Genomic DNA, 14,833 nt, shown 5'->3' with positions numbered 1-14,833 from the left:
CTCTCAGCATCAACTGAGTCAGGCAAGGTAATTTGTGATCTTCAGGTTGGTCACAGTGTTAACACTAACAATGCTTCAATATCAGCTTTTTAGCTTAATTCATTCAAAAACAAGTACAACCTTGCGTTTTTTTAATCATATGGGCAGGGACTTCTGCAAAACAATAGTAGTAAGCCAACAATTATTGAACACATACCAAAAGTCAGGCGCTGTTCTAAAGTACTTTACCAGAGAGTTTTATTACTATTTTCATTTTACTTATGGGGAAATTGAGGCAGAGCACAGTCATGACTTGAACCCAGGCATCTAACTCTAGAGTCTATACCCTATCTAATTCTGTTAGTGGCAAAGTGAGTGCCAGATAGAAATAAACCAGTCAGGAGATCATGACTACTACAGCATTAGAGGCAAGAGATAATATGGGTTAACAGGAATACCTAGAATGTTTTTTAAAAACACGGACCTTTCTTTTTTCAAATAGCTAACTACCAATGCTGCTGAGAGCTGAAAGTTACCAGGTACTTCAATATACTGCTACTGAGAGTACAAACTGCTGTGACCTTTTGAGAAAACAGAGTACATCAATAGAGTAAATTAACAGAATACATCAAGACCTGAGTGCTACATTCTATCAGTGCTCAGCAATGCCACTTGTAGCAATTTATCCTAGGGAAATAATCACAGATGTGCATGACAGATGTTCACTGCAATGTTATTTCTAAAAGTAAATAACAAGAAACAACATAAATGTCCAATAAAAGGAGATGGGATAGAGAAACCATTACATTTCCATATATCTGAACACTTTGCTGTCATTTAAAATGATGCTGCAGAAAAAAGGAATAAGCATTTTATTAAGGAAAAGAAGTATGTAAAAAAGCCCATTGATAAGGGCTTTGGTATCTGACTGGTTAAGTTCTGAACCGGTGGGTTTACCAGCTATGTGAACACGGGCAAGTCATTTCCTTCCTTCCTTCCTCTTTTTTTTTTTTTTTTTTTTTTTTTACCAAGTCTAGCTCTGTCACCCTGGCTAGAGTGCAGTGGTGTGATCTCAGCACAATGCAACCTCTGTCTCCTAGGTTCAAGCGATTCTCCTGCCTCAGCCTCTCTAGTAGCTGGGATTACAGGTGTGTGCCACCATGCCCAGCTAATTTTTGTATTTTTATTAGAGACAGGGTTTCGCCGTGTTGGCCAAGCTGGTCTCGAACTCCTGACCTCAAGTGATCTGCCTACCTTGACCTCCCAAAGAGCTGGCATTACAGGAGTGAGCCACTGTGCCTGGCTAATTTCTCTGAGCCTCAATTGTCCTGTGTGTAAATGGGGTTAATAAAAGTACTAACCCCAAGGGTTATGAGAATAAATTAATATATATAAAATGTTTGGTATTTAGCTTGGCACAGCACAAACATGCAATAAATGTTACTCAAGTTGCAAAAATAGAGAAAGCTAACACAACACATACACATTTTCTAAAAACTTGGAAAATAATATAGTACAATTTTAACACTGATTATCTCTAAAAACAGAGTAACAGATTTTGATTTAAACTCTATTTTCTAGATTTTATTTATTGAATAAAGTCAGCAACATATTAATATTTGAGTATCTCCATTTTTTTCAAGTAGTCTTAATACTCCTTTTGATCTATTAAATTTCCCTAGTATTATTCAGTCTATGCATATTGTGTTTATGAAAATGGGGTATTTATTGATTTAACCTGAAGAGTAATACAATTCACTTTTATTCTTCAGAGTAAAACAGCTTGCTCATATTTCATCCTATAAAAGTCTTTTCCACAATCATACATTCGTAGATCAAGAGCAGTCTGAACAGACTATTGGAGCATAAAACACTAGAGAATGGATTTGTATCTCTAAAAAGCAAAGTTAAAGGAGACAAACATGACAACTTCATGATAGTTATAAAGAAAAAAAATGATATGTTACCTTAATTATGTAAGGTCAGAAATTACTGTAAAAAGTATTTCAACTCCATGGACAATTTCCTAGTGTGATCAAAAGATGAATGTAATTCACTAGTTCAGAAGTCCATCCAGTATAGTGACCACCATTCTGAAAGGAAAAAGAAATCTCTTTGAGGGAAATGTAATGGAACAATACTCATTTTTAGGCTTGAGATCCACAGGAGAGAGGAATCAATTATTAGAGACAGCTATGCATTTTGGAAATCAAAGTACAGTTAAGCCACTTTCCTGCCGGGGGTGCAGGGGCACGCCAGAATAAAAGGGAGCCTAAGACACCATGCAAAGAGTCCCTTTTGCTTTAGGTAAAGGCTATTTACTCTTGTGACTCACCACCACTGCAAAGAAAAGCGCTGGATCCCTCACAGCTTTCCACCTTCTGTTCTGTTCTCCTTCTCCGTGTTTGGTAGTACATACATAAGAAGGCACATGCATACCTCTCTATTTTTATATATTTTTTAAACTCTGTCATGCTTACTCAGACCACTCCATAACAAACACATGGCCTTTCTACTAAAACTGTTAATGGCAGTTCCCTGGGACTAAAACCTTGGAACTGTTTTCAAGTCATCCCTCTCATCGTTACCTTCCACTATCAGTCCACCACCACTTTTCCCCGAATGTCCAGCTGCTCTCTACCCCTTCTTTTTCTCTCCTATCACACTGCTAAACCAAACTTCCTTGGCATATCCCATCTGTTTATAACAAGAGCCTCTAACTTGGCCCCTCTGCAGATCACAGCCTATCCACTCTCTTACAGAAAAATTGCTTTCATCCTATTTCTGTAACCTTGAACAGGATTGGGCCCATCCCTTTGACTGTAAAATGAAGAACTGGTCTCAACGTTCTCCATCGTCACTGTGCTTTGAAGTCAGATGTTACTGGACATGAATCCTGATCCAGCCACTCTGCAAAACTTAGACAAGTACGTCTGCTCACAATTCAGTCTTACAATGCATAAAATAAAATGGAAACTAGTACATCTACTCCAAAGGCTGCTGTAAAACAATAATGGGATCTTATGTCTTACAGATCACACAGCAGGTACTGAACAATATTGGTTATTCCCATCCCACCTTACAGAATCCCACAAAGCTTTGAAGTTCTCTGGTCTTATAACTTCCAAACTTAACATTTTCTTACATCTACATCCGTAGTGATAACGGTTTTCTCTTCCATCACATATAAACTCCTCTGTTGACCTTCAGTTCTTCCATTATCTATCACTACTTTATTTTCCTCTAATGTCCAATAATTGCCTTCTATTCAATCAGATTAGTCTGATCATTTTCCCAAGAACACACACTTACACCCTGCCTTTGTGCCCATCAGTTCCCCATAGACTTTTCTTATCCCCTCTGTCAAGGCCCAATTTGAATCCAAAGCCGCCTAATGCCGACCTTGCAAATAATTTAACCCTCACACACTGCCTTAACATTATTGTCTACTCTTTCATGTTTACCGAGATGAGCTGTCCAGCTGACAAAGACTATTCCGATTATTCCAAGTTAAGCCTTTTACTTCAGTGTGGATTGTATTAGAGTTTTTACAAACTACATATTTTTTGGATCAGTTCTGTCAATGCTTTTTGAAATTCATAGGCCTTTGTGCCTTAAGGTAAGAGTCTTTTATTAATTCCATCATTTTTATTTGAGGCTCACACAAGGAGCTGGTTTCATTACCAATGGGTAGACCATTGGCAGACAATCTGACAGCTGTCTCATGAAGCCAGATAAGAGTTCTAAGTACATCTAATGTCTGTCAGATTTTGTGACAAAGTGAACATGTTCTAATTTCAAGTACCATTTTAAGACTAAACTCTCAATGGGATGATGGTTGAAGCTCCAGGGATAAATGAAGGTTCTAAGGGGAATCAGTAGAAGACACAGTGAAGGGTCAAGGGACATGGAAGAAGACACCGAGTGGTTACAGAGGCAGGAGAGTAACTACAACGGTGGAGAGGCACACAAGCCCAAAGAGAGCTGCGTAACACATCAAATGCTGCAGATGAGGACAAAATGTCACTGGGTTTAACGAAGGGGGTCACTCATGACCCCTTAAGGCAATTTTCAAAATGGCGGATACAGGATGCTGACTCAAGGCATTGAGGAGAAACTAGGAGGAAGGCAAATGGAAACAAGCAGACACTGCCTGCCAAGAACTTTGGCTCTCAAGCCAAAAGGTTTGTGCTGGTCATTTTCTAACCTTGAACTTAACAGCTCAAGGAGATACCCAAGCTCACTCTTCTTCCCTTGCTTCTCACCTGTCCACGTGCAGAGATAACTGACAGTTGACTGCAAACCCTACCTGTCTTTTTTCTTCCAACACCACCTTCACATGCCTGGTTTTGGTTCCCTAACAAATCTTACAGAACTATTCAACAGCTATATGTTATCAGGTCTCAAAAGCTAAGTTATATTCTTCTGCTGCTGTAGGTAAATGATAGTTACTTAACATAAAAGGAAAGACACCAAAATGTGTCAAATCAACAGACCAGAAGTCCAGGTTCGGATCAAATACCATATTACTATCTTTGGGTAACCTATGTAATTTATGCTGAATTATTAAAAAATAGTTTTTCTTCCTTCAAAGTAGTGTTCTGTTCTTTACTGTTAAGTTTAGAAAAATCAAAGAAAAAAATAAAAATCATGAGGATAATTAGCACTTTGTTGAACCTCCTTCCACTTTGATATGTATGCATGACACATATAAACATAATACACAATGTGTAAGTGTATATAGTGAATCATATGGTATTACCTGTAACTTGTTTTTCCCACTTATTCTGATGGAAATTCTGTATCACTGAATAGTCTTGTATGCTTTCATTTTTAATGACTGCTCAACAATCAGTTTTAATAAATTCCCTTGAAGCACTTAAGTCACCTCCAATTTTTGATTATATATTTAATGCTGAGAAAGACATCCTTCACTATACCATCAAGTATTTGCCTGGGATAAGGTCAAGGTCAAATGTATAGAAAATGTGAGGATCTGATATTGACAATTTGCCCTACACAATGTTTGACCCAGAGGCACATAACAATACCCACTCCTTCACACCCCCTCTAACACTGGGTAATGTTATTTTTTAAATTGTATTCTATAGATTTAATGTTAAAATTTTGATTAGCATATCTTTGGAGTTGAACACTTTGTACCTTTTTACACTCTTATTCATGTTCTCTATTTTTCTACTAGTGTGTTCATCTCATTGATCGGCAATACCTTTTCGTATATCCAGGATATTAATTTCATATATCCAGAATATTAAAGATGTATAGATTGATATATATTAATATACAATGGATTTTTACATTTATATATTAATATTAATCTATATATCCTGGATAATGGAGAGAAAATAGTGTATTTTTTGAAACTTTTGCCTACAAGGAAAAAAATCAACTCAAGCATATTAGAGCCAGAAAGGATCTTTATATAAGGATACTGAGGGATCCTTCACATAGAAGGATACTAATATATAAGCTTTGTCATGTGGGTATTACAATTCGTTTCCCCAGTGTATTTTATTTCTAAAATGGAAATATGACTACTTCACTAATCTATTTTGAAGATTCAAGAACATGCAAGTATTAAGTCATGAGTGGAATTAATCATCCTAAAAACAAAAAAAAAAATTGCCGCTACTTAGGACTTAATAAGGTCCTGTATTCTCTGTCCTTATGATGAACCTACTAGGCAGGCATTTCCATTCCTCTTTTACAGAGAAAATGTAACAGATATCCATAGACAGTTAAGTGATAGTTAGATTTTAATTTTTACAAATAAGCTCTGTATTGATCCTAAAAAAGACTTGGTAACAGAATTATTCCCAGCTGTGTTTGTAGTAAAATTTCCTCCTTAGAAGTAATTCCAGGGACTACTCCCATTTATCTGCCAGCCACAAACCAAGTTACTAGGTTCTGCAGCAACCATTCTTTTAAGTTTCTCTAAATTCTCTTCTTCCCCTTCCTCTATGACATCTTTACTATTAAGTGTCATTCTGATATTAAGAAAAATATTTTTGGCTAGGAGCCAAGGCTACATTATCAGTCACTACAAGTTTAACCTGATGACAGATACTTTGCTAACATTATAAATACATTAAAGGGACTTCAGTGGCTTATACGTTAGTGACGTCTATAGTAACAGCATACATCTGAACCCATGCTTTTGTCAGGGGCGAAGCACACTGTGCTGTATAAATATTTTATGTACAGCCTGTACTGAAATTCTAGATTAAGAGGCATTCACAAAGCCTCTGTAATATGCTGGTTGCTCAAGACAGCATATTTTTATCACAATTGTGTGCAAGCTTTGCCATATTCTACAGAGATCTCCTTTATTTAATCATAGTTCCCCCACCTCCAAGTGTTTTTATTTTTAAAATGCATTGGTTGTGCTATGGGCAAGGCAGCATCTGAAATAATGGCAAAAGGAAGGTAGCTGATCATCGAACTGGTTGTACTCAATAAGGCTAGCCACTGAGGATTCCGAGGGCAAAAGGGCACAGTGTGAGTGAGTCTGGTAGATGAGATTTTTGCAGGAATATTAACAGAGCTAGACTACCCATTGCCCGAAAAGGGAAAAGGAAATACTTTTATTAGTTCACTGAAGACTTACAGAAAAATGCTTAGGAATTTGAAGGCTACTCTTATGGAATAACGGGTTTCCAAATGGGTTTTGGAAACAACAACAACAACAAGAAATACCTCAAATCCTCCTGCTAATTTGGGGCAGGTACAGCCACACCTCCCCATACTCCCCTCCTCCCACAAACCCCCAGCAAGTAGCCATGAGGAAGGGCAGTTGCCACCTCTACGTGGGGAACTGGCCAACAGGCGACTGTTGCTAGGTGACCACGGAGGAAGCAGTGCCTCTTGCACCACCTGGCGGCAGCCAGCATTTGAGCAGTTACCGACTCTGGGGCAGGGGGAGTTCTCAATGTTTTTCTCTCTGAAATTTCCTCACTCACAAGGGTGGAGGGCTCTGGCTTACCTGCTTCAGGGAGGCTGTGGTAGGGTTCCTTAAGGAGAAAAGCGGGTGAGAAGAGAAAAGTCTGCCACACTTAGGGGAGATCTTGGAAGTGAATGAGTGTGAAACTGAGCGGCAGATGGCCATACCTGCGCTCTGGCTGCACCCTCAGGTGTGCAGCAACCCCAGGGGGATGGCTGGATGCGGACAAAGCATCCTCCCTAGCCTCAAATGCAGCCCAGAAGCAGTAGGGACTGGTGTAAACAGATAACTTAGGAGGTCTTCCTGACATCATGACATTAGTAAAGCCTGGAACCTTGGCACAACTCTGGGAGGGTGATATGGGAAACAAATCCAAGAATAATCGAAATGAATCTTTCTGCTACCCAAAAGCAGTAGAAGCTTAAAGTCAAGATTAAGTCTATTTAGCAAACTGCAATATTCTCTGCACCTCTAGTTTGTGGACTAAGATTCATTCCCAATTCAAATTAACCCCTTGGTAAACAAGTGCACTACTGAAGGAAGGGTTCACAGCTAGTAACCTATATATTTTTCTCAGTTCAACATCATTGACTCCCATCACTGGATCAGAGATCAAACTGGTATTCAGAATAAAGGACCCTTTTAAAGCAGATTCACGAGAAGGCTCTAGTATCATGCAAGCATTTCACAAAGAACTTCCAGTCTTACTTGCCACCAATGCCATGTAAAGGGTCTGTTTAAGATAGGCATCACTGGAGACAGCAGATGCTGACATCCATGAAGCCTCATGGGGTGGAGTCACTTTGGAAAATTCAGCACAATCCAGGACTGATTCACTGGCCTGAGGTTTTTCACTTCCAACCTCCAGATTTTCTTAGAGCCAAAGATGATTACTTTCCAAGTGTGGGGTTAATGAATAAACCCACAGCAACATGTCAATGGAATAACATAGGGAGAATGCTTTTGTTCCATCTATGCAAGCTACTCCCCTCTTTGGGGTCTTCTAACTGGGTCACAGGGTCAGAGGTGGACCTCCCATAGTGCCTCCCTGCACTCAATTACCTCCCCCACCATGGCTCACTGGACCACATAAAGACGTGAGACCTATGCTGAGCAAGATGCTCCTTTCCTAGGGCTTTAAAATTTGGGCTGAGGAGCTGCCAGGCAGGCTCCAGATGGAGCTGGATCTGTGTGTTGCATGCTGTGGACGACACAACAGAGCTGGAGTGCAGAAAGGTGAGGATGGAGCTGAGAGAAGCAGGGACAACACACAGAGACAGAGTTCAACTTCCTTGGGCTTTTCTATTTTTGATTCTAGGTTTTCTCTGAGGATCTGGATTTTGGGGAGGACTTCAGTATCCTGATAACATCTTTCCCAAGTTTGTTTTGTTCCTGGAAGCCAAAGATTCCCAGTTGAATACCATCCTTTTCCCATTACCACGCTAATACCCAGCTGTGCTAGGGGAGCCCACACTGGGGGCAGAGGAAAGCAGACCCAGGGTGGGTGGGTCGGGGAAGTCTACATGGAGGGCACCAGTCCTCAACTGAATACCTCCCCAGTTACTAGACCTCCCATCCCTGCAGCTTCAGTGTGCCTTCCCTGTCACACTGTGCCTCACTGAACCCGATTTTTCTAGGCTTGCATGCAGAATACTCTGCTTCAGCTGGCATTTTTTATGTCTATGTGTTCAAACATGCATATAGTCAATTTTTCCTATTTTCAGCTGCAGACATTTTATTAAGTCAAGATATAACAGTCAAATTCCTAGAGTTATGAGGGTGCTCTGCCCTCCATCCCCTTCCCATGGATAAGCTCGTCATCTTCGAGATGGAATTTTTAGCATGGCTTGAGCCTACATTTCAAATAAAAGTTAAATATTACACAGAGGTGGGTGAAAATGATTATCTAGAGTAATATCAGTTTTCTGACAGAACTGGTAGGATCTGGAATAATTTCTCTCATAAACATCCAAGTACAATTTCCTGAGGGTAAAGAAGAGTCCAACTTAGTAATGAGTATTTTATTTTCAATTGTCATGCTTGATTTTTTCCTAAAACTTGCACTGATGCTATAACAATGCATAAATCTAGCTGTTTACACATGTATTTTCAAAAATCAACATTGAGATATACTCCTAAACTATGATGATGTCCCAGGGGAAAACAATTAGAATAGATATAGTTTTTAAGATTTTTGTATAGAGGGTTGCACCACCCCACATACACACAAAAAAAGGCTTTTTCTTTCAGGATTAATAAGAAATGAAACATTTAATTGTCTGTGGTCCATGTAAACAATGTTGCTAATATATATCATTTTTACCCTCCATGGCTTGGCAAAGGCAAACACACACACACACACACTTGAAAGATAAAAAGTAAGAGACTCAAGAATCCAAATCATACTTCCTTACTTGATATCTAGATATATAAAGCAAGAAGAATGTTTCCTACTTTGTTTGAAGCAAAGAAAACAAAAGGTGAATGCTTTTACTGATTTATTTCTGGGATGATCCAATGAGAAAGTAGTTTTCTGAGGGATCCTCATTTGGCTCAGTTCTGTCCTTTAAACCATAAGCCAGTATGGCCAGTTCCATAACCTCTGGTGTTTTTCTCTTCTCTCTCAGTTCTTCTGGAGGAAATGACCACATCTAAGGGTGACCTGGTTACAAGGTGGAAGGAGGCCTCCTAGCTGGGCTCTGAGTGAGGGAATGATGTGTGCACAGGTAATGATAAGCAACTAGCACTCTTTCGGGCTTTGCAGGATGCCATCGTGAGCTCCAGGGTGCTCCTATCCCCAGAGTTTACAGGTGAAACAGCTTTACTCTCCCAGAAAATTATAATAAAAAGTACAATTTCAAAATCCTACTTCTCATGTGTAAAGCCAGTGGTTCTCAAACGTTAGCATAAATCAAAATCACCTGCAGGGCTTGTTGAACCATAAATTCCTGGGCCCTACCCTCAGAATTTCTGATCCAAGAGGTTTGAGGTGGAACCTGAGAATGTGCACTTCTACCAAGTTTCCAAGTGATGCTGTTTCTGGTCAAGGGACATTTTGAGAATCAATGCCTTAAACAAAGAAGTTTGAAGGGTGGGCATAAATTATCTGGGAGATGATATTAAGAGGTGAAGCCGGCTGGGCTTCTGGGTCCAGCGGGGACTTGGGAGAACTTTTCTGTCTAGCTAAAGGGCTGTAAACACACCAATTAGCGCTCTGTGTCTAGCTAAAGGTTTGTAAGTACACCAATCAGCACTCTAAAAATGCACCAATCAGTGCTCTGTGTCTAGCTAAAGGTTTCTAAACACACCAATCAGCGCTCTGTGTCTAGCTAAAGGATTGTAAATGCACCAATCAGCACTCTGTATCTAGCTAAAGATTTGTAAACGCACCAATCAGCACTTTGTAAAAACGGACCAATCAGCACGCTGTAAAATGGACCAATCAGCAGGATGTGGGCGGGGTCAAATAAGGGAATAAAATTTGGCCAACCAAGCCAGCAGCAGCAACCCACTCGGGTCCCCTTCCACGCTGTGGAAGCTTTGTTGTTCTTTAGCTCTTCACAATAAATTGTGCTGTTGCTCACTCTTTGGGTCTGCACTACCTCCACGAGCTGTAACTCACTGCAAAGGTCTGCGGCTTCACTCCTGAAGTCAGCGAGACCATGAACCCACTGGAAGGAAGAAACTGGACACATCCGAACATCTGAAAGCACAAACTCCAGACATACCATCTTTAAGAACTGTAACACTCACCACGAGGGTCCGCGACTTCATTCTTGAAGTCAGCGAGACCAGGAACCCACCAGAAGGAACCAATTCCGGACATAATACAAGCTTTCTGTTAACAGTATGGGAATCTAACAGTTATTTATCACGTACCAGGTACATGGTATGTACAGGGGATGTCATGGTTTGCAAAAAAGACAAGGTCCCTCCTCCTCCTCTCCCACAAACCTGAAATAAAATTACTGTTCCAGGAAGAAGCACCAACTTCAGGATGAAGCTTTCTGTATCTCCAACACAAACTGCATGCCCCATGAGGAAACGTACAGTCCCCTAAATGAAACATTGTCAAATCTCCTTGATTGCCAGTGGAAGAATTAAAGCAAATATCTGAGCCTGCTCTCAAGACTGAGAATACAACTAGAAAATGATGATGCACCCAAAAGATATAAGGAGCACACTATGACAAGAACATGATTGGCATGAGGGCTAAATGCAGGGGACCTGTGGGAAAGACAGACACAGTGCCTGACAGAGCACAGGCAGCTCAAATATTGGTTCCTCTTCTGCTTTCTTACCTATCTGTACATTACAAGGGAGGCCCAGTAAGGTTGTCTATGCTGGGCCTTCAAGGAGGCTGCCAGCTGCTTCTTACCTTGTGTATACTCAGGACCCAAGGGTAAGTTATCTCAGTAGCCCCAAGCATTTAAACTCATAAAATTATAAAAGGATGGTATGAAGCTAATGGTACTAAAACTTTATCATGCATCAGAAGCATTTTGGAGGGCTTTTTAAAAACACAGATTCCTAGACTCACACCTTCAGAGTGAGTAGGGCCCAAGAATTTAAAATTTCCCAGATGATGTGAATGACGCTGGTCCATAGACCATACTTTGGGAATCATTCATTAAACTTACTGTTTTTTGTTTTGAGATGCAATCGTACTCTCGCCTAGGCTGCAGTCCAGTGGCACAATCTCAGCTCACTGCAACCTCCACCTACTGGGTTCAAGCGATCTTCCTGCCTCAGCCTCTCAAGTGGCTAGGATTACAGGCATGCACCACCACATCTGACTAATTTTTGTATTTTTAATAGAGACAGGGTTTCACCATGTTGGCCAGGCTGGTCTTGAACTCCTGACCTCAAGTGATCGGCCCGCCTTGGCCTCCCAAAGTGCTGGGATTACAGGCACAAGCCACTGTGCCCGGCTTAGCTTATTGTTTAAGCCATTCCTTCCTTGCTATTAACTAGAACACTATCTCTGTAATTAATTTTTTTTGAGAAAGGGTCCTGCTCTGTTGTCCAGGCTGGAGTGCAGTCTACATGATCATGACTAACTGCAGACTCAACCTCCCAGGCTCAAGCAATCCTCCCACCTCAGTCTCCTGAGTAGCTGGAACACAGGTATTCGTCACTGTTCCTGGCTTTTTTTTTTTTTTTTTTTTTTTTAAGAGACAGGGTCTTGCTATGTTGCCCAGCTGGTCTCAAACTTCTGGGCTCAAGTGATCCTCCCACCTCAGTCTCCCAAAGTGCTGGAATTACAGGCAAGAGCCACTGTACCTGGCCTCTATAATCTATCATATAAAACAGAAGTCTCATATAAAGTACTAAGAATGGTGGCTTTTATCACCAACTGTGTGACTTACCTCAGGCAAATACTGTACTAACTTTCTCTTTGCTTTAACTTTCCAGATATAACTGGAGCTTACCTCCAAATTATATAAATCTCACTGAAGGTTATTACTATGCAGTTTCAAGGCCATTACCAAGTATCAGCTGCTGCCTTATCTTCTAGAATATTGTTCACTGCTTTAACTGAAATATGTCAGAACATTTAAGACAAGTACCCTAGACCGCTCATATGCCAAGCACGATGGGAGAAGCCCAGGAGCTTTTTCTGTTTTTGTTTTTTTAAACATAAAGCCTAGCAAATGTTAGCCTTCTCAAAATTCAGAATAATCTGAGAAGATGCTTTTGATATAAAATGACTTCAAGTTTAACTGTGGGCATAAAGACAAGGCAAACACAAGTTTCAACTTAAAAAATATAGGCCAGGCACCGTGGCTCATGCCTATAACCCCAGCACTTTGGGAGGCCAAAGTGGGTGGATCACAAGGTCAGGAGATCGAGACTATCCTGGCTAACATGGTGAAACCCCGTCTCTACTAAAAGACACAAAAAATTAGCCGGGCGTGATGGCAGCTGCCTGTACTCCCAGCTACTCAGGAGGCTGAGGCGGGAGAATGGCGGGAGAATGGCGTGAGCCCGGGATCGCGCCACTGCACTCCAGCCTGGGCGACAGAGCGAGACTCTGTCTCAAAAAACAAAAAACAATAAACATATATATATATGTATGTATGTATGTATATACACATACACTTAAAAAGAGAAAAAATATTTTCCTTTTTTTTTTTTTGAGATGGAGTCTTACTCTGTCACCTGAGCTGGAGTGCAGTGGTGCGATCTTGGCTCACTGCAACCTCCGCCCCTCAGGGTCAAGCGATTCTCCTGCCTCAACCTCCCGGGTAGCTGGGACCACAGGCACGTACCACCACGCCTGGCTAATTTTTGTATTTTTAGTAGAGATGGGGTTTCATCGTGTTAGCCAGGCTGGTCTCAAACTCCTCACCTCAGGTGATCCACCCGCCTTAGCCTCCCAAAGTGCTGGGATTACAGGCATGAGCCACCACGCCCGGCTGAGAAAGAATATTTACAATCGTTACAAATAAAAAGGTTTCCTCCCTGTTGAGAACAGAGTGGTACAGCTGCTCATTTCAACATTAACAATCATATAAATGACATACTTCAATCTAAGGTGGAAAAGCAGGAAGTGAGGCTCGTTTTCCCAGAGCATCCCAGTCAACTAGGTCAAGCATTAAAATACACCAAGGAAATGTTCTCTCCAGCCTCATTCATTGTCAGAGTGCAGACTCGGGTATTTCAGTAAAGACCACTGGGATCCTGCCCACTCAACATCCTCATGATCTTTAGCCTTTATGGAATGTTACAGGTGCAGAGCTTTGGCCCCCTTTCCTAAGGGAGGAAGCTGGGCCTTTCAAACATGTCTGGCCAGAGAATAAAGGCCACATGATGCTAGTGATGCATCAGTGATTTCTACTTCTACAGGACAAGACTCCTTCCACTATAATAAAGACAAATCCAGGTTGCCCTGGCAAATTTCTTGGAAGCACAGAGCTGCGATGGATGGGCACAGCCCATTAATCTCCTCCTTGGCTCCTCCAAGCAACTCTCAGCTTTCCACTCTAAACCTCTAATTAAAGCTAAATGCAATTACAAAACAAAAAGTTCACTGTTAATCTATAGTCCACCCAGTTTAACAGAAAACCTTTTCAAAGTGTATATGAATCTTATAAATGTAGGGAAATTGACCTTCTGACGTCAGTCACTCTCACCACAACGAAATGATTCCTGTCTTTTCAGGCAGGATTTTTAAAGCAAATAATCAATGGGTGAGGGTGGGGGTGGGACTGCTGAGCTAGAAAATATCAACCATTTTAACATTTTCTTTAAAATAAAAATAAAATTTCTGCAACTTACTTAATCCCTGCTGCTATCCTCACCACCTTTTCTCGCTGATAATGGCTTATATTACTTCTGGCTTTAAAAAAAAATCCTCGGCCAGGCGTGGTGGCTCACGCCTGTAATCCCAGCACTTTGGGAGGCCGAGGAGGGCGGATCACAAGGTCAGGAGATTGAAACCATCCTGGCTGACACGGTGAAACCCCGTCTCTACTAAAAAATAGAAACAATTAGCTGGGCGTGGTGGCGGGCGCTTGTAGTCCCAGCTACTTGGGAGGCTGAGGCAGGAGAATGGCGTGAACCCGGGAGGCGGAGCTTGCAGTGAGCCGAGATGGCGCCACTGCACTCCAGCCCGGGTGACAGAACAAGACTCCATCTTAAAAAAAAATAATAATAATAATAATAATAATAAATCCTCATTTTTATTTATTAGATAAGTTTAGTGACTGGTAAGGCAACAACTTTATTCCTCTAGGTCCTCCACATTTACAAATTATACTTTATTCTCTGATTATAGACTGTCCTTTGGTAATGACATTAACTCATGTAGCACTTGATGAATTGCAGCAGCATATCAGCATCATGAATACTCAGAGTCAGACTCTCTTCCGTATCTGCCAGTAATTACAA

General features: G+C 41.0%; 1 protein-coding gene across 2 annotated transcripts in view; it reads right to left on the bottom strand.

Annotated features, from left to right (window-relative positions):
* Positions 1 to 2,072, bottom strand: part of KANK1 (KN motif and ankyrin repeat domains 1) — a 156,930-nt gene extending 154,858 nt beyond the window's left edge. For both annotated transcript variants that reach the window (XM_030920026.1, XM_030920032.1), the window contains exon 1: positions 1,947 to 2,072. The gene's annotated coding sequence lies outside the window, so the exon portion shown is untranslated. The remainder of the gene's footprint in view (positions 1 to 1,946) is intronic.
* Positions 2,073 to 14,833: the final 12,761 nt, after the last annotated feature.

The sequence above is a fragment of the Rhinopithecus roxellana genome, chromosome 16 (assembly GCF_007565055.1).
Source record: "Rhinopithecus roxellana isolate Shanxi Qingling chromosome 16, ASM756505v1, whole genome shotgun sequence".
NCBI lineage: Eukaryota > Metazoa > Chordata > Mammalia > Primates > Cercopithecidae > Rhinopithecus > Rhinopithecus roxellana.
This window is presented reverse-complemented; position numbering and strand designations above follow the sequence as displayed.